At 41.4% G+C, this 24,872-nt stretch overlaps 1 protein-coding gene and 1 long non-coding RNA gene across 2 annotated transcripts in view; one reads left to right on the plus strand and one right to left on the minus strand.

The window, feature by feature from the left end:
* The window catches only part of STK39 (serine/threonine kinase 39), a 317,234-nt gene that overhangs the window by 258,806 nt on the left and 33,556 nt on the right, over window positions 1-24,872 (minus strand). The gene's annotated exons all lie outside the window — the stretch shown is intronic.
* LOC116557124 overlaps window positions 12,652-24,872 on the plus strand; it is a 21,177-nt gene continuing 8,956 nt past the window's right edge. The window contains exons 1-2 of the long non-coding RNA XR_004271373.1: window positions 12,652-12,673; window positions 23,100-23,103. This is a non-coding gene — a long non-coding RNA (uncharacterized LOC116557124). The remainder of the gene's footprint in view (window positions 12,674-23,099; window positions 23,104-24,872) is intronic.

Genomic DNA, 24,872 nt, shown 5'->3' on the forward strand with positions numbered 1-24,872 from the left:
GTACTTACGTTTCACCACTGACCGGGATAAACTACCTTACCTGGGAAAGCCTGTCAAAACATTTAGAGGTCACAGACCTCACTGAAGAAAAGCAGCCCTTGTATATAACTCATCAAGAACCATCTGATAATACCATAGAAAAAGAAAAAAAAGTCCTGGGTTCTGATTTTAACAAGAGATACAGGAATCAAACTAGGACAAATGTAAATAAACTCATCTTAGACCACAAGCTATATCTCAAGCAACAACAACAAAAAAAAAAAAAGAAAAAGAAAAAAAGACCCTATAGTAAGTACACTTACTAAACACACAGAAGGTGCGTGGATTGGCATCACCTAATATAAAGAAATTCAATAATTTAATCACTGTAATAATTTCAATGATGAAAATTATTATTAGGGAGTCCAGGTAAATTCAAACCGCCAGATAAGTCATATACATGAGATAAGGAGCTGAAAAAGAACAGACTCCAATTTCTATCTAATTCAATGTGATTAATATCGGAATTCACTTCTAGATATTTTTGTTTTCTTAATGAAACAGATTTTTAAAAAATCACTCTGGGAATATGATTATTTGCTGGTTTAAAAAAATAATAATAACATTAGTCTCAAGAGCACTTACTTAGAGGTTCAGCCCCTCCAAGTTAAAACTGTACTGTAGGATTTTAGTCCTAATATTGATACTGATGAACACGTAACTTGGAGTAAAACATATCACCTTTCTGCCCACGAAGCTGTTTACCTTTTAAGAAAAAGACTACTTCATTTTGATGGGAAGTATAGGGAGAAGAGGACAACACAGCCCCACTGGATGTTGCCTTCTTGAACAACCCCAAGGAGAATGAGTCACTTCCTCACAGCTCTCAGGCAGACACCTCATCCTAGCACTTCCATGCTTGTGGAGCGGTCTCCTCCAGTCTTATTATTCCTAGAATCAGCCCTTCCACCTAGACCACTGCCTGGAACACAGGAGGCCTCCATGAGTGTTGGCTGAGTGAATGGAGTACACATCAGCCCATCATTGGGGAGGACACCTGTAGACAAGAGAGGTGAAGCTGTGCTCCACGCAGAGTCTACACAGAGGACAGCAGGCACTGGTGGGCTATCTAACCTAAAACAAGGGGAAGAGAGCTTTTGCTCAATGTGTTCTCTCTGGACTGTCCACCGTGTGTGTGTTTTTAAGTAGGTCACTGTGGGGGATGTGGCAGTTAACTTCAAGGCACAAACCTAGGGAGGCTCTCTGCCTTCAGACGCTTCTGATTTGCAGAACATCCAGTTCAATTCTAAAGTCAGGTCTCACAGGAGAGCTCAATCAGAAGAGCAATCTTCCATCAGAATTTCCACTTTTAAAAACTGAATCCACTGGCCCCTGCTCAGCATGTAGAGCCACAGAAAACATGGCAGGCGAATATAAACCTGGGCCTTCGATAATTCTATGTGAGCTTACAGAGATGATATAAAACACTGAACAACAACACGAAAGTGACAGAGAAGAGCCCCCAACAGTCCTCGAAATCCATGTCAGGGAACACTGCATCAGGCACTGGACTGTAGGCTGGACACATTTCTACAGAGAAAACCTGACTTTTATATTCAGAAAAAGGTCATTTTGAAGTCCTTGCCCCCTGCAAACTCAAAGTCCAATCATCTGGCAGGACTGAAAACCTTCTTCTTCTGCTTGGAGGGGATAATCCAACTCCTCCCAGCAAAACCCACTTGTTTTACTGATTAAATCAACCCAATGGAAGCCAACATTCCACAAAGAAATGTCCATTGCTATTCACGCAGATAAACAGATACACCCACTGGCAAGGCCAAAAGGCACAAGTGTCCTGGTTTGAATATGTATGGTGGGTGGGGTAATAACTTCTAATTCCTTACTGTTCCAATCTCAAACCACCTGTAAATGGGAAGGGCTCTAAATGCAAAAAGAAGAGCCAGTCTCTACTTCCAGGTCAGTCCCACTCCATCCCTTCTTCGCAGCTATAGGCATGTTGGCTTCGTATAAATAAGTAAAAGGAATCCCTCTGACTGGACACAACTCTGCAGATGCAGGGCCTGACAAACAGACAATTCACAGTTAGGGGGAAAAGCTCTTTTCTCCTAGCTAATTACATCTGAGCTTGTGGGCCATACAAGGGATGGATTTTCAGCCTGCAGGGGCAACATACAACCTTGACAGCCTTCAATCAAAGGTTATTGGCATATCCACAGCCCACGACCTATAAAATAAAAAATTGACGTTAGTGTCTAAGCCCCAGAACAACTCCAGAGCCAAGAAATAACCGCATGAGAAGGCCCTGGATTTGGGGAGATTTTTTCAAAGACTCTGGAAGAGGATAACTATATCAGCCACTACATCAGCCACACCTAAGATGTCTGTTTAAAAAGCAGATTCTTAAGCCTATATCCAACCTACCGAACTGCAATTATTGCAACTGGAGGCCTGGAATCTGCATTTTTAATTAGCTTCTCCAGCAATTCACCCATATCCTTAGATTTGAGAATCATGGCTCCCTCCTGGGTATCTATCAGCTTCTCTCACCATACCTCCTTCAGGATTCTAGGGCTTGGGGAAATTAGTCAGGGGCTATTAGGAAAATGGAAACAATACTATGTAATGCCAACAGATATTATTTAATACAAAGACCTGCTTCAACAGGTACTAAAGAATGGAAAATATTGAGTAACACAGTTATTCAGGAAGCTGCAGGAAGCAGCTACCACTCCAGGGGTAGGACTGTAGGAATCAAAGGGAGGAGGTGGGGATTATTAGAATCTACATGTTTAGGAGGAAACCTGCAGGGCTGGGACCCTGACCTCTGAAGTGGAGCCCTTTCTCAAGGTCCACAAGGGACTGGGATGGCATCTCAGGGGGTGCCAGGAAGCTGGCTCCAAGAGGTAGAAGGAAGCTGGAAATGGAAACCAACTACTGCTGGCAGAGGGAAAGACCCTTTCCAAATCTAAGCTGACAAGAACAGTAACAGGATGAAGCATGTCCCTTCTCCCACCTACAGTCTTCCAGAATTCCCCTGGCGCCCCAATTACCAGAGCTTAACAGGGAAACAGCAGGCAAAGAAGGAACGTGGAACGTGGTCTGCTGACTACCAACCCAACACCGCAAGCAGATTCTAGAAAGGAGCTTCCAGATTCTATCTGAAGGTTAGAGGAAACTGCTTAATAAGGAGACCCGGGAGTGTGACCTTCACCAGCTCCAAAAAGCAGCTGGGGTCTTTCCAAGCTTCACTCACAATGGCGAGGCTTTTTAAAAACTCTCATTTTACTCTGTTTCCAAACACAATTCCTAAAATGACCCTTTTTAATATCTCGCACTTTCCAAATGTTCACTCTGTACTTCCAAACCCCACCCCATTCTGCCCCAATCCACTTCCTCTGATTGGAGTGGTGGTTATGACCAAGGGTCCGGGGTCACACAGCCTCAAGCTATGTGACCTTGGACAAATGACAAATGACAATAGAATCTACCTCACAGGAGGGCTGTAAGTATTAAATGAGACTACACATGTAAACATAATAATATAAATGTACAGGTCTGGCACAGAAGTGTTTAATAATGTTTTGACTCTTGGGGTTAATAGTATCCACATGACTGTCCCAAGCACCTGGATAGAAACTAGAACTAGGTCCACTACAGCCTTTTGAGAAAATGCCTACTTATCCCTTCCCTCTGATCAGCTCTGCTCCCACTCAGCCCCACTTCCTGCCAGCTTCCTATTAAGTTCCCCTCTTCAAATCCCACTCCTGAGGGCCAGCACTGACAACTTTTATATGGTAATGATTGGCTGTAGAGAACATTACTCCAAGAAAGTGATTCATTGCTCAAGATACAATTAGCCCCACTTCTCGGGTAATTAAACAGCCCTGGCTACCACATCCATGACCAGCAACTAACAAAACATTTCTCCTACTCAAGGACACAGGAAAATAAAGTCAATTCGCTTTAATGCCACCTCTCCATCTGATCTGATTGCACTTAAAATCAAACTCCTGTGTATCCTGTCTCCTCTGACAACCTGAGGTCCTCCCTTACGTTACAACCGCAGAACAGGAAGTAAGGTCACCCTCTGCATGGCAGAAGTCTTCTTTTCCCCTCTCTTGACACACTCTCACCCAGAAGCAGAGACATGATGCCACAGTCTGAAATGATGGCAGAAAATAAGAGCCACAAGGGAAGAGGCTTGCAGGAACACAAATGTCCAATGTACTGAAAAGCAGTGTCTTGGCAACCCCAGGAGGCCCTGAGAGCATCGTTGAGTGAGAAGGAAAATAAAAGACACACCTTCATGAAGAGCACAGAAGACACCTGCTAAGCCCCGGTAGAAGCAACAGCATGCTGCAATCTCTGCCTCCACCAGCCCCAGCCCAGAGTTCCTCCTAAGCAAAGCCACCTATGGATCCCACAATACCATGAGTGGGAGTGTGGCAAGACATCAGGAGGATATTCCCTCCCTTAGTCATTGGGCTGGCGGCTAAAGTGTTAGGACTATGTGGTATTGAAAGACGTGGAGACAACATAAGGGGCCACTTGGGTGTGCTGTAAAAATGTTGCTGCTTATTTAATTAGTATGGGGTTGGGGAGAGCTCTACATTTCTCAAGCTCCTAGGTGATGTGGTGCTGCTGGTCCATGGGCCACATTTTCAGTTGCTACCACACAGATGGCATAGCTTCCCTAAATAATCCCCAAAGGGGCCAGGTACTCTATTCCCTAACAAGGGAATAGAATTTAGGCCCCCATGGAAGGAACTGGGAAAAAAAGGCCTGAGGCATGGAAAAGCAGATGCCTCGGTGTCAGGGACAAGAGATGCAATCCTGGGAAGGGTCTTGCCTGCCTGCAAGCATCCAGAAGAAGCAGATCTCCTCCAAATAATCATAATTAAGGAGTTTACATGAATTGAGCTATTGAAAAATGAAGGTTCAATTGAGTGCAGTGGCTCATGCCTGTAATCTCAGCACTTTGGGAGGCTGAGGTAGGCAGATCACTTGAAGTCAGGAGTTCAAGACCAGCCTGGCCAACAAGGTGAAACCCTTTCTCTATTTAAAAAATCCAAAAAAGAAAAAAAAAAAAATTAGTTGGGCATGGTGGCGCACGCCTGTAGTCTTAACTACTCGGAAGGCAGAGGTGGGAGAATGGCTTGAACCAGGGAGGCAACAGTTGCAGTGAGCCATGATGACACCACTGCACTCCAGCCTGGGCAACAGACGAGATTCCATCTCAAAATAAATAAATTAAAACAAAAATGAAGGTTTAACATTCCCTCCATCTCATAACGTGTAAGTTTACTATTTGATTTTTCAGGTGCATTTTCAGAAATTCACTACAAATGAAAGATGAAGACAACTCTATTTCCTGCCTTAGTAGAAATTAGAAAAAGCATAATTAAATTTCAGAATTATTTCCAGCACCTATGGTTGAAATTAAGTTGGACTTTATTTACCAGGAAATTTATTTTATTAATCCAGAAAACATGATATCTCAAACGTTATGGGTAAAGATATAAACAAAGCTGAACAGCCAGCTGATTGCATCTGCTTCTATTCAACTTACTTTGAGTCTCCAGTCACACTCACATTAAATAAACTTTATAACACTATGTCTGAAGTCAACCTATACAAGTTACTGGGTATGACAGTATGAGAAATAGAATCATTACAAATATTGATTTTTTTTTTAATTGAAACTACTTTCTTATAACACAAGGCCCAGGAACCCAGATGTATGACACATCTCTAGAAGCAGACAGAGAGCTGCTTAGGACAGTATGAGTTTCAATATGACTTAGAGTCACTCATTTACTTTTTTTTTTTTTAAGAGCTAGGCTGATTAGATTGATAAGTACTTGTTAAACTGACATTTTCACGGATGAACCTTATTTCCTCTTTCTTTTACTCAACTTAAATGATAGGAAGAATTTAGTTTTATGTCCCTGTTGTCAAGTTTTTGTAATTAATGTTTCTACCTTGAACTCTAAGCTCTCAGAAGACACAACCTGGGCAACATAGTGAGACCCCGTTCCTACAAAAAATTTTTAAAAAATTAGCCAGGCATGGTGGCACATACCCATAGTCCTAGCTACCTGGGAGGCCGTGGTGGGAGCATCACTTGAGCAGAGGAAGTCGAGGATGCAGTGAACCATGATGGCACCACTGCACTCCAGCCTGGGCAACAGAACAAGACCATGTCTCAAAATAAAACCACCAAAAGACAGTTACCTACCACTGATTAGCCTCATTTGCTGTCAAGATAACTCTCCTGCACATAATTTAATAAAGTCCAGTGGGTAGCCATGCTTTCCAGTTTTGACTCTAAGCTGTGGCCTACTAGCTACCGTGTGTGAATCAAAATCCTGTAAAAGCCCAAGATTCAGAGTCAATCTCCTGATGTGTCAATCAGCTGCACTTTCTTGCATGCCAAAGATAATACTGAAGTCCACTCAGAGTAACAAGAACAAAATGAATAGATAGGTATAAGAATTCCACCACTATTGGTCGGGTGCAGAGGCTCACGCCTATAATCYCAGCACTTTGGGAGGCAGAGGTGGGTAGATTACCTGAGGCCAGGAGTTCAAGACCAGCCTGGCCAATATGGTGAAACCTGTCTCTACTAAAAATACAAAAATTAGAAGGGCGTGGTGGTGGGTACCTGTAATCCCAGCTACTCCAGAGGCTGAGGTGGAGAATCGCTTGAACCCAGGAAGTGAAGGCTGCAGTGAGCCAAGATCCTGCCATTGCACTCCAGCCTGGGTGACAAGAGCAAAACTCTATCTCAAAAAGAAAAGAATTCCACCACTATTAATGGGAATGTGGTAGGAAGAAGTGATCAAGTATGATCTACTGATTACGTATAATAATTATAATAATGCCTTCCTCACACTAAGAATAATGGCATCTTAGAGTTGGAAAGAACTTCAATTTATAGTTTATATGTGATCATCGCCACTTATATCTTATGCAATAATAATGAGAATGTGTACTTGTTTATTCATTCAACATATTTCACTGAGCTTCTAGTATGTGCCAGGTGCTATTTACGGTGGTAGAAGGGAAGCTCAGTGCAAAAAGTGTCTGCCTTCCTAGAGTTTACATTTTATGTGAGAGGGGATGTGGATTTAAAAGTATCATAAATGGCCAGGTGTGGTGGCTCACACCTGTAATCCCAACACTTTGGGAAGCTGAGGCAAGTAGATCACCTGAGGTCAAAAGCTCAAGACCAGCCTGGCCAACATGACAAAACCACATCTCTACCAAAAATACAAAAATTAGCTAGGCATGGTGGTGCACACAAGTTATTCCAGCTACTTGGGAGGCTGAGGCAGAAGAATTGTTTGAACCCAGGAGGCGGAGGTTGCAGTGAGCTGTGATCATGCCACTACACTCCAGCCTGGGCAACAGAGCAAGACTCTATCTCAAAAAAAAAAAAAAAAAATACATATATATAAATAATTTAAGATTGCAATGAGACCTATGACAAAAATTAAATTGGTAGGGATAATACTTGAGCTATGGTGGTCAGAGAAGCCTCTCTCAGAGGATGACATCTGGGCTGATGAGAAGGGGTTGACCATGCAAAGATCTGTGCATTCTAAGATGAAGTGCAACATGGGTAAAAAGCCCGAGACAGGAAAGCGTTTGGAGAGCTAAAGGGACAAAGACAGAGGCAGTGTGGCTGGTGCTTGTCAACTAAGAGGCAGGTGGAAAAGACAGGTTGGCAGAAGACTAAACACAAAGAGAGAGTCCTGTAGACCAAGGTGAGTACTGAAAAGGATTTTGAAAAAAAAAAAAAAAAAAAAAAAGAACTACCAAACCTGGCTTACCCTGTACAAAGGTCACTCTGGCTGCTATGTGGAGATAACATTGTATGTACGGCATGGTTGCTAAGGGTGTTGCTGTAGATATGTGGGCATGAATCAATGATGGCAAGAACTAGGGTAGACAAAGTAGAGAAGGAGAAAAGTAAAGTGGTTGGATTTGAGAATATATTTGGACATAGAACCACAGGACTTGCTGATGGACTGAAAGTTAATTGCAGAGGAGGAGACATTTAGGCACTAAAACTAAATATGTAATCCCCTCTACTTTAATCATCACTCCATTTTATAATGAATGGCCTTGATTCTATCTTCATCCATCCCAAAACCCTGCCGATGCTGGCCCATCCACTGGAATATGTTCTGCGTGTTCCAGATGACAATCTGAAAGGCTTGGGCTGCCACATGTTGTTCAGTGTACCTCCAACATCAGGAACACGGAAGGGTGAGGATGCAGTGGAAGGAACAATAAAAACTGAGAAGGGGATGTGCTTCTCCATGTTCAAGAGATATTTCAGGGGGAAATAACTGTACAATCACATCTTACAAATGGGTATTCAGGTGTACTGCCCTCTTATAAAGAAATGTTACATAAAACTAAAAAATATATATATATAAACATCCAGTATTTATAGGTATTTTTTTCCATCCAACTCTTTTTCTTCTAAAGGCTTAAAAGAAATAATTAACTTGTTCCTTAAAATTAGAACCATACTGGCTGGGTGCGGTGGCTCATACCTGTAATCCCAGCACTTTGGGAGGCCAAGGTAGGCGGATCACCTGAGGTCAGGCATTCAAGACCAGCCTGGCCAACATGGTGAAACCCCGTCCCTACTAAAAATACAAAAAAAAAAAAAAAAAATTAGCCAGGCATGGTGGTAGGCGCCTGTAATCCCAGCTACTGGGGAGGCTGAGGCAAGAGAATTGCTTGAACCCGGGAGGCAGAGGTTCCAGTGAGCCCAGACTGTGCCATTGCACTCCAGCCTGTGCAAAAAGAACGAAACTCCATCTCAAAAAAAAAAAAAAAAGAAAGAAAGAAAGAAACTTAAGCCATATTAAACAACAATTACAAAGAGTGTATTAAAAATCCCATTGCCCAAACACAACTATTTTCATGATTGCATATTCCATTGCAATCTTTACTCACACACACACATGCACATTATGTTCTCATATTTATAGCCACAATAATTATGATTTTCAATTCTGCTACTGTCACTGAGAATCAGATCCCAAACACTTTTCATGTTTCTGAAACCTATTAATAATTATATTAATTGTGGAACAACATCCTGTTACTGAACCATAAACTATTGCCTTTAGCCCTAAGACCAAGAACTTGAATCCTCCTGTATCTCAGTGTTATATAATAATGTCAAGGGGTAACCCACCTTTGGTGCAAATGAAAGCTAAAACAATGTCAAGTTTGTAAGCTTTAAGTCTCTTGCAAAGTTGCTGTATTTGGCAACTCATTAAATTGCTTATAAAATCATTCACCTGTCAATGATTTCCCAAACCAAATAAGTAAAAAGAAATACATAGATTTATCTTAGGAATTATTTACCTAGGATACTAGAATAACTCACAAAGCACAGCAGGAGATCTTCTGAATCTAATCTAAGCCAGGGGCGTGTGCATTTGTCCTTACTGGTGAATCAAATACGGACTCAGGACATCACCGGCACTCTAACTTCACCGAAGTCTCAGCGTTCACTAGGTAGTTAGTTAAGTGCTATTGGCAAAGTCCACAGATGAAACGCTTCAAGAGACAACTCTCTGAATGTTTTAAGGATAGTTTTACATTAAAACAGTTTACTATATTTAAACATGTTTGAGTAAATTTAGAACTGTATATATAACATACAGATAAACGTACACAGAGAGAGATTACTATACTGTATTCTAAAGGTGTCTTACATTTTAAGGCTTGCTAACATCTCAGTGCACATCTAAAAAAGTTTCACATGCTTATGCAATTGCTAGTTTCCCAGCTGTCTCCAGATTCTGCTATGGCATCATATTTTGGCCAATGCTAAAAGTAGCAGGGGGCAGGGGAAATTTCAGGGGCTTCAGGCTTCAGCCAATGTTTAAAAGAAAAATCCTATATTCCTTATACACTGATACTTAGGAGGTTACACCATTCAATGGACATGAGTTAAAGCCACTGAGGTTTACTCTAAGCTTTAAAAGAAAGCCAGCGGCAGCCTGTTTATGAAAACTCTCAACAGCCCTGAAGACCACCATGTCACCTCTTCCTTGTTTTTATTTGCTAACCTTATACTTGTGAGTCCCACCCTTTTAGAAAAACATCTGAAGGAGAAAAAGAAGTGGCTATCTATAGATCAGACACCATCACAGGAGAAACTGGACTCCATCCTGGAAAACTGGGAAAATTGTTCCATTTTGCAAAATTGTATCGTAATTCAAAGCCACAGATGAAGAAGTGCCATGTCAAGGAATTCCATGATAATTCGCTTTGTAAAAGGAAATGGTAATCCTATATTTTAACTTTTTTTTGAGATGGACTCTTGCTCTATCCCCCAGGCTGGAGTTCAGTGGCATGATCTCAGCTCACTGCAACCTACATCTCCCAGGTTCAAGCGATTCTCCTGTCTCAGCCTCCTTAGTAGCTGGGATTACAGGTGCACACCACCACGCCCAGCTAATTTTTGTCTTTTTAGCAGAGATAGGGTTTCACCATGTTGGTCAGGTTGGTCTCAAACTCCTGACCTTGTGATCCACCACCTCTGCCTCCCAAAGTGCTGGGATTACAGGTGCGAGCCACCGCACCTAACCATACTTTAACATTTATGTCAGTGCAGATTTTCACAACTTCTGACAAGGCTTAAGAACCCAAAATGGCATCCCAATTTCTTTGGACAACAGGTCTTCAGCCATATCAAATATTGCTTGAAATAATTAAGCTGTCAGCAAAGCCTTAGAAATATTTGGGCTATAAGAGTATCTGGAACTCATATTTGATTTCAAGATAGTATCTGACCTGAATCACAATCTCTCACATTCTTCAGCAACAACCAAAATAATGAAATAGGGCCAAGAAAATAATGCTCCATTTTCCATTCACCTTCATTTCTCTCTTGAATGTTAAAGTAACATTTTCATGGACTTTTAAAATCTATGCATCAAAAACTATACATCAAAACACATGAAAAGTGGGAAACACTATGAGTGATTAGACAAAAACATCCATGGGAATAGTAAATGCCTTGAAAGCAGTCTTAGGGATCAGCACACTTTAAACTTACAAGACACATACATGCCAAACTACCATCTTATTTCACTCTCAACCCTAAAACAAGCATATTCCAAGGAAACCACCAGTTAAAATTGGAACTTAGGCCAGGCATGGTGGCTTACATCTGTAATCCCAGCACTTTGGGAGGCTGAGGCGGGTGGATTGCTTGAGGCCAGGAGTTCAAGATCAGCCTTGCCAACATGGTGAAACCCTGTCTCTACTAAAAATACAAAAAAAAAAAAAAAAAAAAAAATAGGCAGGAGTGGTGGCATGAGCCTATAATCCCAGCTACTTGGGAGACTGAGGGACCACAATCGTTTGAACTTGGGAGGCAGAGGTTGCAGTGAGCTGAGATCATGCCACTTCACTCCAGCCTGGAAAACAGAGTGGGATTCTGTCTCAAAACATAAAAATAAATAAAATAAAATTGGTACTTACACATCTATTCAGTTAAACACATTCTCATTTTTCACTATCATTTAACCATTCAATGTTTACCTTTTATTTTTCTATCAGTTTATAAAGAATTAAATGACCTTTACTTAGTTTTATTTTTATGAAATCCACAGAAATGTCCACCTGTCAGTGGGCTCAGGGGCCCATCATCATCAGACAGAACACTCTCCTATTATTAACTCAGGTAAATTAAGACTTATTTGACAAACATCTTAAACGCATGGGTGGAAAAATAAGCAACCCAGAACAACCTAGCTCTTGGGTTCACATTTTTCATCTAAGATTCACATTCACAGCTCAGAACTCATTAAATTCAACTGACAGGACTTTCAAGTGAGTTCTCGTGGCAGAAAATTGCCAACGAGGAGTTCAAACGTTAAAGGCACATCTCATATGGTTTACGTTTTCCAACTACACTCCACAGCGGACTTTTAATTTCTAACTCTCACTTTCACTTATTAAATACATGATGGGAAATTCCTTCCGAGATTTTCTTTTTAAATATTTTGGATTCACAGCCCACACGGCAGAGGCCAAACCGTGGCTGGCAGTGAGACACTGTGTCTGACAGAAAGGTGTGGGTAGAGCACGTCCCACAGAAAGAGACCTCTGAGAACACATGCAGACCCAGCATTCCAGCACAGAGAAGCACTGATGCATATTTATGGGCAGGCCTGGGCCGTTTATTTTGTTCCTATGTCAGGAAACTACAAACATTCATTTCAGGAGCTAGCAAGGTCTGGCCATCAAGGGTCCACTCAGTAAGCAAACCACAGCTGCAGAAAGAAACTCCTTAAAAATCACAAGGTGGTCAAAATTATAGATTGCCAGGCATAATTCAATGAAAGAAGAGATAAACTAGACACAAATAATTTATAAGTAGAAGGAATGTGTCATTTTTCATCCCATTCCTAAAGGAATTCAGTTTAGAGCTGGGAGGAATCCTGTCCATGTTTCACTTCTGGTTCCCAAAGCCATCCAAGACCTACTGAGAATCAAAACCACCCCCTTGTAATCTGCCCTTCCTCACCCCAAGTCACAATTCCCTCAGCCAATGAATAAGGAGATTTCTCTACCCTGAATTCCTAAGCTGGTTCCCAAAAGACTTCTTAGGACACTGAGTCAAAATAATGTTCAAGGAGACGATCCAATAAAAAGATATCTCTGTCATTAAAAGCAAGAACAAAGACCAGCCTTTTCCTGCTTGAAAGAGCTCTGAAAGATTATTCTCTGTCAGCGAGCCCAGAGAAACAGAAAACAACTAGCCAGAGATGAGGCTTCCTGAGGAGGCTGGGGCCCCTCCCACATGCTCACCTGGTTGCCATAAAACCAGGATTTTATCTGTGGACCACCTGCACCAGAGCCAACTGGGTTATTATGACAAAGACATATTCCCAGACTCAGCCAACTTCCTAAACCGAATGTCTAGGGATGCAACCTGAGGACCTACATTTATAACAAGCTCCCAGGGACTCTTCTGCACAGGAACATTTGAAAACCATCATTAATTCAAACTATATGTGTATATTTTCCAGAATTCTGACTATTTTCTCCAACAGAAATAGGCCAGGTATGGTGGCTCGGCTGGGCACCGTGGCTCACGCCTGTAATCCCAGAACTTTGGGAAGCCAAGGCGGGCAGATCACCTGAGGTCAGGTGTTTAAGACCAGCCTGATCAACATGGAGAAACCCCGTCTCTACTATAAATACAAAATTTGTCGGGCATGGTGGTGCATGTTTGTAATCCCAGCTACTCGGGAGGCTGAGGCAGGAGAATCGCTTGAACCCAGGAGGCGGAGGTTGTGGTGAGCCGAGATCACGACACTGCACTTCAGCCTAGGCAACAAGAGCGAAACTCTGTCTCCAAAAGAAAAAAAAAGAAATCATGGCTACAGTAGAGTAAAACACAAAGTCCCTTCTTCACTTTATACTCCTGACAACCTTATTAAGTATCTGAACCCCATTTTATGTCTGAGAAAACTGAGGCCCAGGGTCACATTTTCTCAAGTGGCAGAAGATTTGTATCCAGGTATCTGTGGCATGAAAACGTTTTACTTCCACATGACTCCCTCTAACAAGGAGGAGACATAACTGCTTCTTGCTTTCCTAGTGGTCATCTACAGATGGTTGGTCATGATGCTCTGTCCAATCCCAGCCCCAAGAAAACCACTTCTATCATTTGCAGCAGTGACCAAACTGCCAGAATGCTGCATCTGGATCAGGTCACTACAACTTCAGAAACATAATATGTGAAAAATCTGGGAAACATCTAGAGAGATGAGATTTTTTTAAAAAAGAGAGTGAAGAGGCTGTAAAACAATAGATTTTAAAAGTGAACTGAGACAAAGCTGGGAGAATATGATCGTATGCAGAATACGGTGAACATGCATTTCCATTTCCACTTAAGAGCAACAAACTGAATCGCACAGGACTCAAGTCAGATATACTGATGAGCGCAATGCTGGCATGGAGGTTATAGAATGCTATTGATGGGAGGCCCTCTATCAGTAGAACAGGATTTCTCAGCCTTGGCAGCATGGACATTTTGGGTAGGATAATTCTTTGTTGTGGGCTACTGTCCTGTGTCCTGTAGATGTTTAGCAGCATCCCTGGCTGTAGCATTTCCCCACCTCTCCCTGGGCACAACAACCAAAAATGTCTTCAGACGCAGAAAACTGTCTCAGAGGCTCAGGACAGAGACGGAGAAATCTACCTCAGCTGAGGACCACAGCTCTAAGAGTCAGAGGGGTTCTGCCGGAAAGAAGGAAAAGAGAAAGGGGAGGGGGGCAAAGAAGAACCAGATGTCCTTGTGACACATTAAGGTCCTGGCTAGCTCAGTCATGGAGAACTAAAACCGTCTGAAGGAAACGTCGTGGAACATGGATTACACAAAAACAGGATAATCTGCCTGAGATGTCCAAGAATCAACTGCCCTCAGGAAAAGAACAAAAAAGGAAAGATGAAGCCAAAAGAAAAGAAACGGGATCATTTTGCCTTGTCACATAAAGTTGGGGCTCCACAGACACTCACTCCTAGGAAAGTGCTTACAAGTGAGTAGAGTTTAGGAGAAAGAACGTGTCAGAGCTGTTTACCAGTGTCACAGTTTTCTTTGTTTTTTGTTTTTGTTTTTGTTTTTTTTTTTGGAGACAGAGTCGCACTCTGCCACCCAGGCTAGAGTGCTGTGACACAATCTCAGCTCTCTGTAACTCCACCTCCTGGGTTCAAGCAACTCTCCCGTCTCAGCCTCCCAAGTAGCTGGTGCCTGCCACCACACCTGGCTAATTTTTATATTTTTAGTAGACAGGGAGGGTTTCACCATATTTGTCAGACTGGTCTTGACTCTTGGCCTCAGGTGATCCACCCGCCTCAGCCTCCCAAAGTGCTGGGATTACAGGCATGAGCCATCGCGCCCAGCCAGAGCTGAGTCTTATCATTTAAAATGGTACTGATGTGACAGTGAGATTGAACGCCCTGGAATGTGAAACATGGGAAAAGAAAGGGGGGAAAACACAGAGGCTGTTCTATCTTAAGAGCCTCCAGCCACTTGAAAACACAGTAAGATTATAAGGTCTGAAGAAGGGGTATGTGTTCTTGAAAAGTTTGTGAAAGGCACCAGGTGCTAGCTGGCAAAATAGAACAACTACAGGGATTCTGAGGGCTTAACAGGGACATTGTACTCATCAAGGGGCATTTACAAGGTACTATGCTGGGAACTGTACACAAAGTGAGGTCACCACACCTGGACCCACCCGTTGGGATAGGCACCGTAAGGCAACTTTAAAGGGGGTGGTAGAGATATATGAGCAAGAGGTGTTTCCTCTGCCCACCAAGGTTATCCCACCACCTCACTCCCCATTCTCCACCAATCATTGCCAATACAAAGGAAAAAATCTGTCATTCAAATAGGAAGACCAGGTAAACTGGTGGGAAATCAGCCACACCAGAAACAAGATTCAAGTTTCAGAAGAGACCAACAGTCCCTCAATCCCCTGCCCAGGGAAGGCAAGACCTGGATCAACAGGACATTTAGGACTCAACTGTCCCACTGGTAGGCTGGAGGAAACCATTCTGAAGTGCTTTTCCTGCCAAGTCAATCCATGTTCACCAGTCTACCAAGCACTGAGGTCTCTAGCACTGAGGAAAGCTACAGAAAAGTATTAGCCCCACTAAAGATTTTCCTTGTCCCCAGGCTAGAGGCTGAATTAGGCATAACAGCAAGTAAAAAGGAGATGACTGTTTTTAATGATTATTTTGTGCTACCTCAAATGCTAATAATGGATACAATTAACTCCATTCCAAGGCAAATTTTAAATCCCTGGATGTCCTTTTTCACTACACCCAACAAAATTCTCTCTGCAGGTTCCCTGGTTTTTCAGTTATATGTGCTCAGAAAATACAAAGTCCTTTGTATATTGGTGTAAGCCAAAAACAATTATGAAGGCAAAACAGCTTGGTTAAATGTAATACACTGCATTGAAATTTACTTTGAAATGTATGGAAAAAGAGACAAGATGGATCAACTGGATGAATAGAGGGGGTAAAGAGATGAACAGATAAGTGATAAAGCAAGTATGGTAAATATTAATGGTAGAATATAGGTGATAGAGAAATGGGTATTCAGTATCAATTTTAACTTTGCTGCATGTTTGAAAATTTTTAATGAAAATGTTGAAGGCAATTTTTAAAAATGAAACACTGCATTTATTTTATGATAGAAGGGGAAAATCAATAATATATTAAATAAAAACCAGTGATAAAATATTACATACAAGTTAATTGCAGGAAACACCAAAATATACAGGAAACAGCAACATATTAATCGTGGTTATCTCTTTAAGATAGGATTATGAGTGACTTTTACTTTCTTCTTTGTCCTTTATTTTCCAATTTTTCTTCAATGAGCATATTGAGTTGCAATTAAAAAAATACTTTATAATATTAAATATTAAAAAAATACGATTTCTGAAGCCAAATCTAAATTACTTGCTATGGAAAATTATTTTATATATGGGATGGGCATGGTGACTCATGCCTATAATCCCAACACTTTGGGAGGCTGAGGAAAGGTGGGGGCGGGGATTACTTGAGGTTTAGGAGTTCAAGACCAGCCTAGTCAGCATAGCAAGACCCCCAACTCTACAAAAAATAAAATACACTTAGCTGGGTGTGGTGGCACAACCCTGTAGTCTCAGCTACCCAGGAGACTAAGGTGGGAAAATAGTTTGAGCCCAGGAGTTCAAGGCTGCAGTAAGCCTTGATGGTACACTCCAACCTGGGCAACATGGCAAGACACCATCTCAACAAAATAAAAAATAATTTAAAAATAAAGAAAAATATATAGATTATAATAAATTTTATTATAATGAATTTTTGATACGTGAATTCAACTCCCTTAGTGACAAATTTTTGAAAAGGTGACTCAGTAGAACACAATCCTGTATTCCCTTATCTTAGCAATTAGGGCAAGAAAAACAACGAAACGTGTTTTAGAAGTCAGTTACCTTTAAACAGATTTTAAAATCAAAGTCCTCAAATAACTCTACTAGTCCCATAATATTCATCTGGTGTACCACCAGGGCATAGCATACTCTCTGTAGTCACCACAATCGCTGACAGCAGTGTCCTCATGGGGGCCTCCTTTTGCCTCCACATAGGTTCACAGCTGGATTATGTATCCACATTCAGTGCATACAGCACAATTCCTACCTTTCTGGCACAAGCACAGAAAAACACTTGATGAGTCAGGGGTTGCAGCAGAAACAAGACCTAGACTCTTGATTCCCTGTGTGACTTTGGGCAGACCATATAACCTCTAAATATAAAATGGGTGTACTTTTCTCAGCATAACACATCCTTTAACATTTTATAGTGTTATGGATCTACGAAACAGACACCCAATATTTCACTCACTTCCAGCAGAGAATTAAAGAAATTAAAACCTAAGGACTTTTTAAAAGGATATCTTTAAGGATCCAGTATTCAGACACAGTCATCAATTTCAGGTAATTAAGGAAGGAAGAGAACACTGACTCGCCATCTTCATGCTTCTTATAATGCCCTGAGAACAGAGGCAGGAAGACTAATGGAAACCTCAATTAAAACAAGCCTTGGTCCACAATATGAGCACAACTCCAGGTAAGCCCATTCACTGTACAAGACTCCAATTTCAGGTGAGGTTCATTTTATACCCCTCTTTTGCCTTACCAGGCATAGCTTTGCACATGCAGAACCAGTGTTAAAGCTGTGAGCCTTGCAAGCGGCTGAGTATAAAGATATGAAGGAGACCTTCTCAGCAGTATAAATGGCCAATAATAACACACTAAAGTCTCCTCTGAGTTCTGGTAAACTCCTACCCTATGATAATGAATGTCTTCTATATCATTTGCATTATTTTTTAATTTCTTTAATTCTCCTTTTTTGTTGTTGCATTACAGTTTCAATTATGTAAACATTGAGAAACATACACATACCCTAACTAGGGAAGTAACTGAATACCATTCCAAGCATAGTTATATTTCCAGCTTATGAGAATTCACTCACAGGTGGACTGCCTTATAAATATATGATAGGCCTCTACCCTTATATCTCATTTTGACTCAATTCAACCTTGAGTACCTATCATTTGTACCACCTACATAAAGGCAATGCAGAATACAGCAACAAGGAAAGGATAAGTACTGCCCTATGGAATGTTTGCAGATATATTCACATATAAAGAATACGAAATGTCAGAGGAGATATAAAGTGCTTTCTGAGCTCCATAGAGTAAATCATATCAACAGGCTTGGTGAAATATTAAAAAAATTATAAAAGCTATCATGAAAAAATTACTTGAGATGAGCCTTCAAGTAAACATGACAATGATACTAATTGTTAACTGAAATTTACTGAGCAATAAAAACATACCATGTACTATGTTTGATGTTTTTTCATAAATTACAAATATTTAGCCTCATGTTACAGATAAGGACAATGAGGTTTGGACAGTGATTTGTCCAATGTCAAAGAGCTGGTCACAGGAATGAGATCTCAACTGAGGTCAGCCTATTCCCAAAGTCCACACCTTAACAAGTGCAAGAGGAGAGAAGAGTAGACTGGAAGAACAGCTGAGAAGGAAGAACAGTAGTGGTAAAGGTAAGATCAGAGAGGAAGAACCAGGGCAGTAAAACCCACGGAAACTGGCTCATCATTTAACCCAGCAGGCCCCTTCTCAGGAGATATTCTGGGGGACAGCAGCAGAAATATGGTCATACACTCCACTGTCAAAGTCAAGTAGTGAAAAAGCTTCATCTTACGCTCTTTAGAAAAAACATAATAGAAAGCCAGTGTCCTCATAATGTTTAATATGTATAAGAGCATATATATACTCCCACCTAATCCCATTGAGATTTTTAAAATAGGCATTTTTCACCATCTAAACAGTTAAGCTCTAGCCAATACAACCTGTCATCATCAAGATTTAAGGATTTGCTAACCAATTGGACTAACCATATAACCATTTTGGAGGCAATGTTCACACAGCACACAAATCAACAACAGAACCAAATCAAAAGTCAGAAACTTTCTGACTTTTCTGACAGTAGCTACAACTATCCTTATATTTTTATTCTAGGGTAGCATATTGCTTGGGTTGTGATTAAAGAAACATGCAGAGATACCATGATGGAAAATTGCACCCTCTAATTATAAATTATAGGGTTATAAATTCACTCCACCATTTTCTTTTCTGTACATGACATCTTTCACATTCTCATCTCTAGTTCCAATTTCTTCTCCAAGATCCTAATTCTCATTTAGATACATGTGATAGACATTACTATGGCTTACCAATGTCTCCTTGAGCACAAAAGCCTTGCACTACCCTGCATTAGGTAGGACCACGTGACTCGTTCTGGCCAATGAAATGAGGGCAATGATGAGCATCTCTCCATCACTGAGTGGGGGAAGTCCCTGAGCAGTGCTCCCATGATTCTTCCCCTCCTGCTGCTAGAGATAACAGAGGATGGAGCCACAAGATTGATGGAGCCTGAGGCTGCAGGAAGGACTGCTGACCTAAAGTATCTCCCACAGTTACAGAGAACTTCAAGAGCAAGAAATACGCTTGTGTTGTGCTAATCTCCTGTGATGTGGGGTTGTTTGCTACCACACCCAAACTTAGTGACTACCCCAAGGATAGCACACCACCACCCACAATCACATTCTCCACCTTCTTCCACCTAAATACAGAGAAGTCTACAAACCTTCGATTTTGGTTAACCCCAGAATCTCAGATTCTACCCCTTACCATTGCACGCCAAGCCCAGGAAACAAATGCACAGGAGCAGTTTCATAAACTTTAACTGATGATGATGAAAGTCTTAAGCAAAAGTCAAATAACTGCCGGGCGCGGTGGCTCAAGCCTGTAATCCCAGCACTTTGGGAGGCCGAGGCGGGTGGATCACGAGGTCAAGAGATCGAGACCATCCTGGTCAACATGGTGAAACCCCATCTCTACTAAAACTACAAAACATTAGCTGGGCGTGGTGGTGCGTGCCTGTAATCCCAGCTACTCAGGAGGCTGAGGCAGGAGAATTGCCTGAACCCAGGAGGCGGAGGCTGCGGTGAGCCGAGATCGCGCCATTGCACTCCAGCCTGGGTAACAAGAGCGAAACTCCGTCTCCAAAAAAAAAAAAAAAAAAGTCAAATAACTTTTAATAAGTTAGACTTTTTAAAAGTGATGGAAAATGCAGACCATCAGAAAAACACGTATTTTGGGGGAAAAAGCTCAACTATGAAGGCTGATGTATTCTTAGATATATATAACTTTGAAAACTTTTTCTTACTATAAGAAACTAACGTAAGGCCAGGCATGGTGGCTCATGCCTATAATCCCAGCACTTTGGGAGGCCAAGGCGGGCAGATCACCTGAGGTCAGGGCTTGGAGACCAATCTGACCAACATGGAAAAACCCTGACTCTACCAAAAACACAAAATTAGCTCGGTGTGCCACCACACGCCTGTAGTCCCAGCTACTCGGTTGGCTGAGGCAGGAGAATTGCTTGAACCCAGGAGGCAGAGGTTACAGTAAGCTAAGATCATGCCACTGTACTCCAGCCTGGGTAACGAGAGTGAAACTCCATCTGAATTTAAAAAAAAAAAAAAAGAAACTGATGTAATTAGGCCGGGCACGGAGGCTCACACTTGTAATTCCAGCAGTTTGGGTGGCAGGTGGATCACGTGAGGTCAGGAGTTCGGGGCCAGCCTGGCCAACATGGTGAAACTCCATCTGTACTAAAAATACAAAAATTAAATTAGCCGTGCATGGTGGCAGGTGCCTGTAATCCCAGCTACCCAGGAGGCTGAGGCAGGACAACTGCTTGAGCCCAGGAGGCAGAGATCGCCATTGCATTCCAGCCAGGGAAACCAACAAACAGACAAAGAGAGGAGGGAAGGGAAGGGAAGGGAAGAGAAGAGAAGAGAAGAGATGGGAGGGGAGGGGAGGGGAGGGGAGGGGAGGAGGAAACAAGAGGGGGAAAGAGAGAGAGAAAGAAAGAAAAGAAAGAGAGAGAGAAAAGGAAAGAAAGAAGAGAAGGAAAGAAAGAAAGAAGGAAAAAGTAAAAAAAAAAGAAGGAAACAAACTCATGTAATTAGAAAAATCTCAATGAAAGAAAGAAACTCATGTAGTCTCAATTCTCACCCATGCTACAAAAATGTCACACCAACTCTGAAGACACAAGATCATAAAACAGGTGTGTGTGTGTGTGTGTGTGTGTGTGTGTGTGTGTGTGTGTGTGTGTGTGTATATGTATGCTTACTTCTTTTAAGGGTCATACCACCACTACTGAGAACATACTGGAAACTGATACTTTTCACCATTATCACCTGCAATTTTAAAAATTAAAAGTGTAAACCCAAAGAATTACAACAAATATTCAAAAGTTCACCTCAAAGGTAATTTATCACCATTTTTCCCCACCCCTTCTTGAAATGCTGGCTCAGAGAACTGCTATAAAAGAAAATATATTGTGGTTTCATTAAACTTTCTAGCTTAGAGATAGATGCTGCAAACTTCATTATCAGTTCCTGGATCACACAAGCTACACACACACATATCAAGGCACCTACTCCCATTAGTTAAGCAAACTATCAAACTTTGTTTTTTTTTTTTGGTTTTTTTTTTTTGGGGGGGGACGAGTCTCTCTCTGTCGTCCAGGCTGGAGTACAGCGGCGTGATCTCAGCTCACTGCAACCTCCACCTCCTGGGTTCAAGCGATTCTCCTGCCTCAGCCTCCCTAGGAACAGGGACCACAGGCAACTGCCACCATGCCCAGCTACTTTTTATATTTTTAGTAGAGATGAGGTTTCGCCATGTCAGCCAGGCTGGTCTCAACTTGTGACCTCAACTGATCCTCTCACCTCTGCCTCCCTAAGTGATGGGATTACAGATGTGAGCCACCACGCCCTGCCTCAAACTTTGAATAACAGATTTAAAATCTGAACTTGGGAAAATCTTCAATCTCCTCTTTGTCTTTTCTTTAGCATTCCCATAGAAAACAATCTACACAAATAATATACAATTTGATTATAATTTCACTTGTCTTTCTCTGAAATAAAGCAAAAAACTATGATCAAAATGTCGATGGTGAGTAGGCATTATACAGTTACAAAAAGAAAGTATAACTTATTAGACCATTTTCTCTATTTACCTAATCACAATGCAAAAACTGAAACTTCAGTTCATCTAAATCCAACTTTAAAATCTTGCACTCTCAATAATCTAGGGCAAAAAAAGTATTAAGTAGCTACAAATCTAGACAATAAAAAATATTTTAACTTAGATTCACATAAAAGGCAAAGAATGACTGTTATCCTTCCCACTCCACCTATCTCATCTCAAGAGTGTTACTAAATATGGGTGTATTGCTCAACTTCCCTGCTCCACATAAGTATACACTGCAATTGGAGTGACTGTTCTTCATTTCAAACACATGAGTCAAAAGGAAGTAGTATTAATTATTCATTGTTCAGCACACATTCATCAGGTACTCACCACATATGTGCACCTGTTTATAAGGGTCATTTCTGTTCTAGAGTTTACCAGAGTTCACCAATCCTGTGAACAGATAGGCGAGGGGTTCAGCCTTCCCCACCATGCTTTGTGCCTTCAACCTGTAAACCAGTGAGTTCTGAGTAATATTTGGTGTTAGAAAGTATTCCTGCCTTAAAGATGGGACTTTGTATCTGCATCTGCCTTCCAATTTATTATCACATTTTAATTTTACTTAGTTGTGAATAGCAAATATATTGTCTACTTCATAAAGCATCATCAACACCCTGTCTTGCAACTGAGTAGCTCATGAGAGGAAATCTGTACTAGTCACTGTGCAAGAGTGGAAAATAACCTATGGGTGTAGCTGTGTGCAAACACCTCCTCTTTCTGCACAGTGCATTCACGTAGAAATTGCTATGCCTGGTTCTCAAATTAAATTCTGACACAAACACTCACTGGTTCTCTTATTAAGTAAGTCTGTACCATAATCAGGGTGTAGGTAAGGCGCTGGGAAGGGAGAACGGATGAGAGTGGTGATAGTTAACTGCCCCACTCGATCAGTTACTTTCAAAACTGACTTTTTGATCACTATTCATTTAGCTGCAGAGAAAGAATGCAACATCTCAGTTGAAACTAAGATCCAAAAGGAACCTGAATGTCACCTTTAAAAAAATATCTCAGCCAGTCATCCAGAACCTTTGTTTCTCTCACTTTAGAGGTGAAGGAAGAAAGTTTGAGTCCTAAATTGAAGACCTTCCTTTTACCTTCCTTTTGCAGAAACAAAAGCAGCTTGTCAGGCAAAGGCTATCTGAATACCTTGTGCTCAGTAAACAGACCAGACGAATATATTCGTTCAGTACAGTGTTCGCATAAGGAAGCTACTGAAACTTACTGTTCTTGAGAATGTTTCCTCCCCACCTCGCCTGCAGGGAAAAAGCACGAGTTCCTCCCCAACCTTAAGTACCAATCAACAAACTCTCCTGAAAGAAGCTGGCTGTTCTGACTCACCACTCCACATCACCTGGGCCAAATCTCCTGACCCTGTGCTCCTGGGAAAATTACTCAACCTCTCTGAGCCATCTGAGAAATTTCAGTTAAACGTCTAAAGAGGGCTCACTGGAAGCCAAGATCACACCATTGCACTCCAGCCTGGGCAACAAGAGCGAAATTCCATCTCATAAAAAAAGGGGGCTCACTGGTATTACCTGATAATTGTTTAGAGCATGCATCAAAGAGCACCAAGTTGCAAAGAAGAACGCATTCCCTGTTCCATGACTAACCTTAACCCAGGCATTCATAATTTAAAATGTGTTCATAGCATAGCACTGTAAACTTCAGGTAAAGGTCACATTTCAGACCTTTTTTTAAAACAGTAAATTATAATGGTAAGTTACACATGAAGACAAGTGTCCTTACAAGACACATCCTTTCAGGACCGATACTGCCTAAGGGTCCTCCGATCATCCTCTCCCTCCTGGTTTTCTTGTAAATGTTCCTCTGGTTTGGTATATCTCTTTCTGGTCCTTTTTTTCTAGGCATTTATACATGTATCTTTGAAACCATAGAAAAGATAAAGCATAAGAGTTAGACTCCAGGATGGCCATTATGGAAGAGAATCTGCCTCTGTCAATACTTAGTTGTATTAAGTACATAAATACCCCATGATCCATTCATCCTGTTGCTGGCTGCATCTCCCAGTGACTCCTCCCACAGACCCAAGAGTACAGGTACACAGATGTTCCCCACAGTGCTGTGTGTGGGGACTGGGAGTTGCAAGAAGAGATAAGGAAACCCATGGTGACAGCAAATGTCTAGATACACACAGCAAGGTAGATGGATGGATTAATCATAAGAATTCAGCCCTGAATTTAAAAAGTGAGAAATAGGAAGTGCTAGAGCACAAAACTATTTGTGTGGATTTAAAAATACACAAATCTCATCTGCCATAATAACCACATACCTCAAATGATTGCCATGAAATAGTGTAAAACATGAAAACAGTCCCTGTCATATGTTAAGCACTTAGTAAATATTCACTATTTTTAGATTAAAAGATACTTATAGTATGCTATAAACTTTCTACTACAAAACTTCATTTATCATATCATCCTTTCTCCTAAAGTGTTTTCCCATTAAAAAATATAGAGGACCCATCCCAGTGCAGTGGCTCATGCCTGTAATTCCAGCACTTTGGGAGGCTGAGGAGGGAGGATCACCTGAGGTCGGGAGTTCAGGACCAACTTGACCAACATGGGGAAACCCTATCTCTATTAAAAATACAAAATTAGCCAGGCGTGGTGGC

This window comes from Sapajus apella, unplaced genomic scaffold (genome assembly GCF_009761245.1).
Source record: "Sapajus apella isolate SASKATOON/1434 unplaced genomic scaffold, GSC_monkey_1.0 scaffold18, whole genome shotgun sequence".
Lineage (NCBI taxonomy): Eukaryota > Metazoa > Chordata > Mammalia > Primates > Cebidae > Sapajus > Sapajus apella.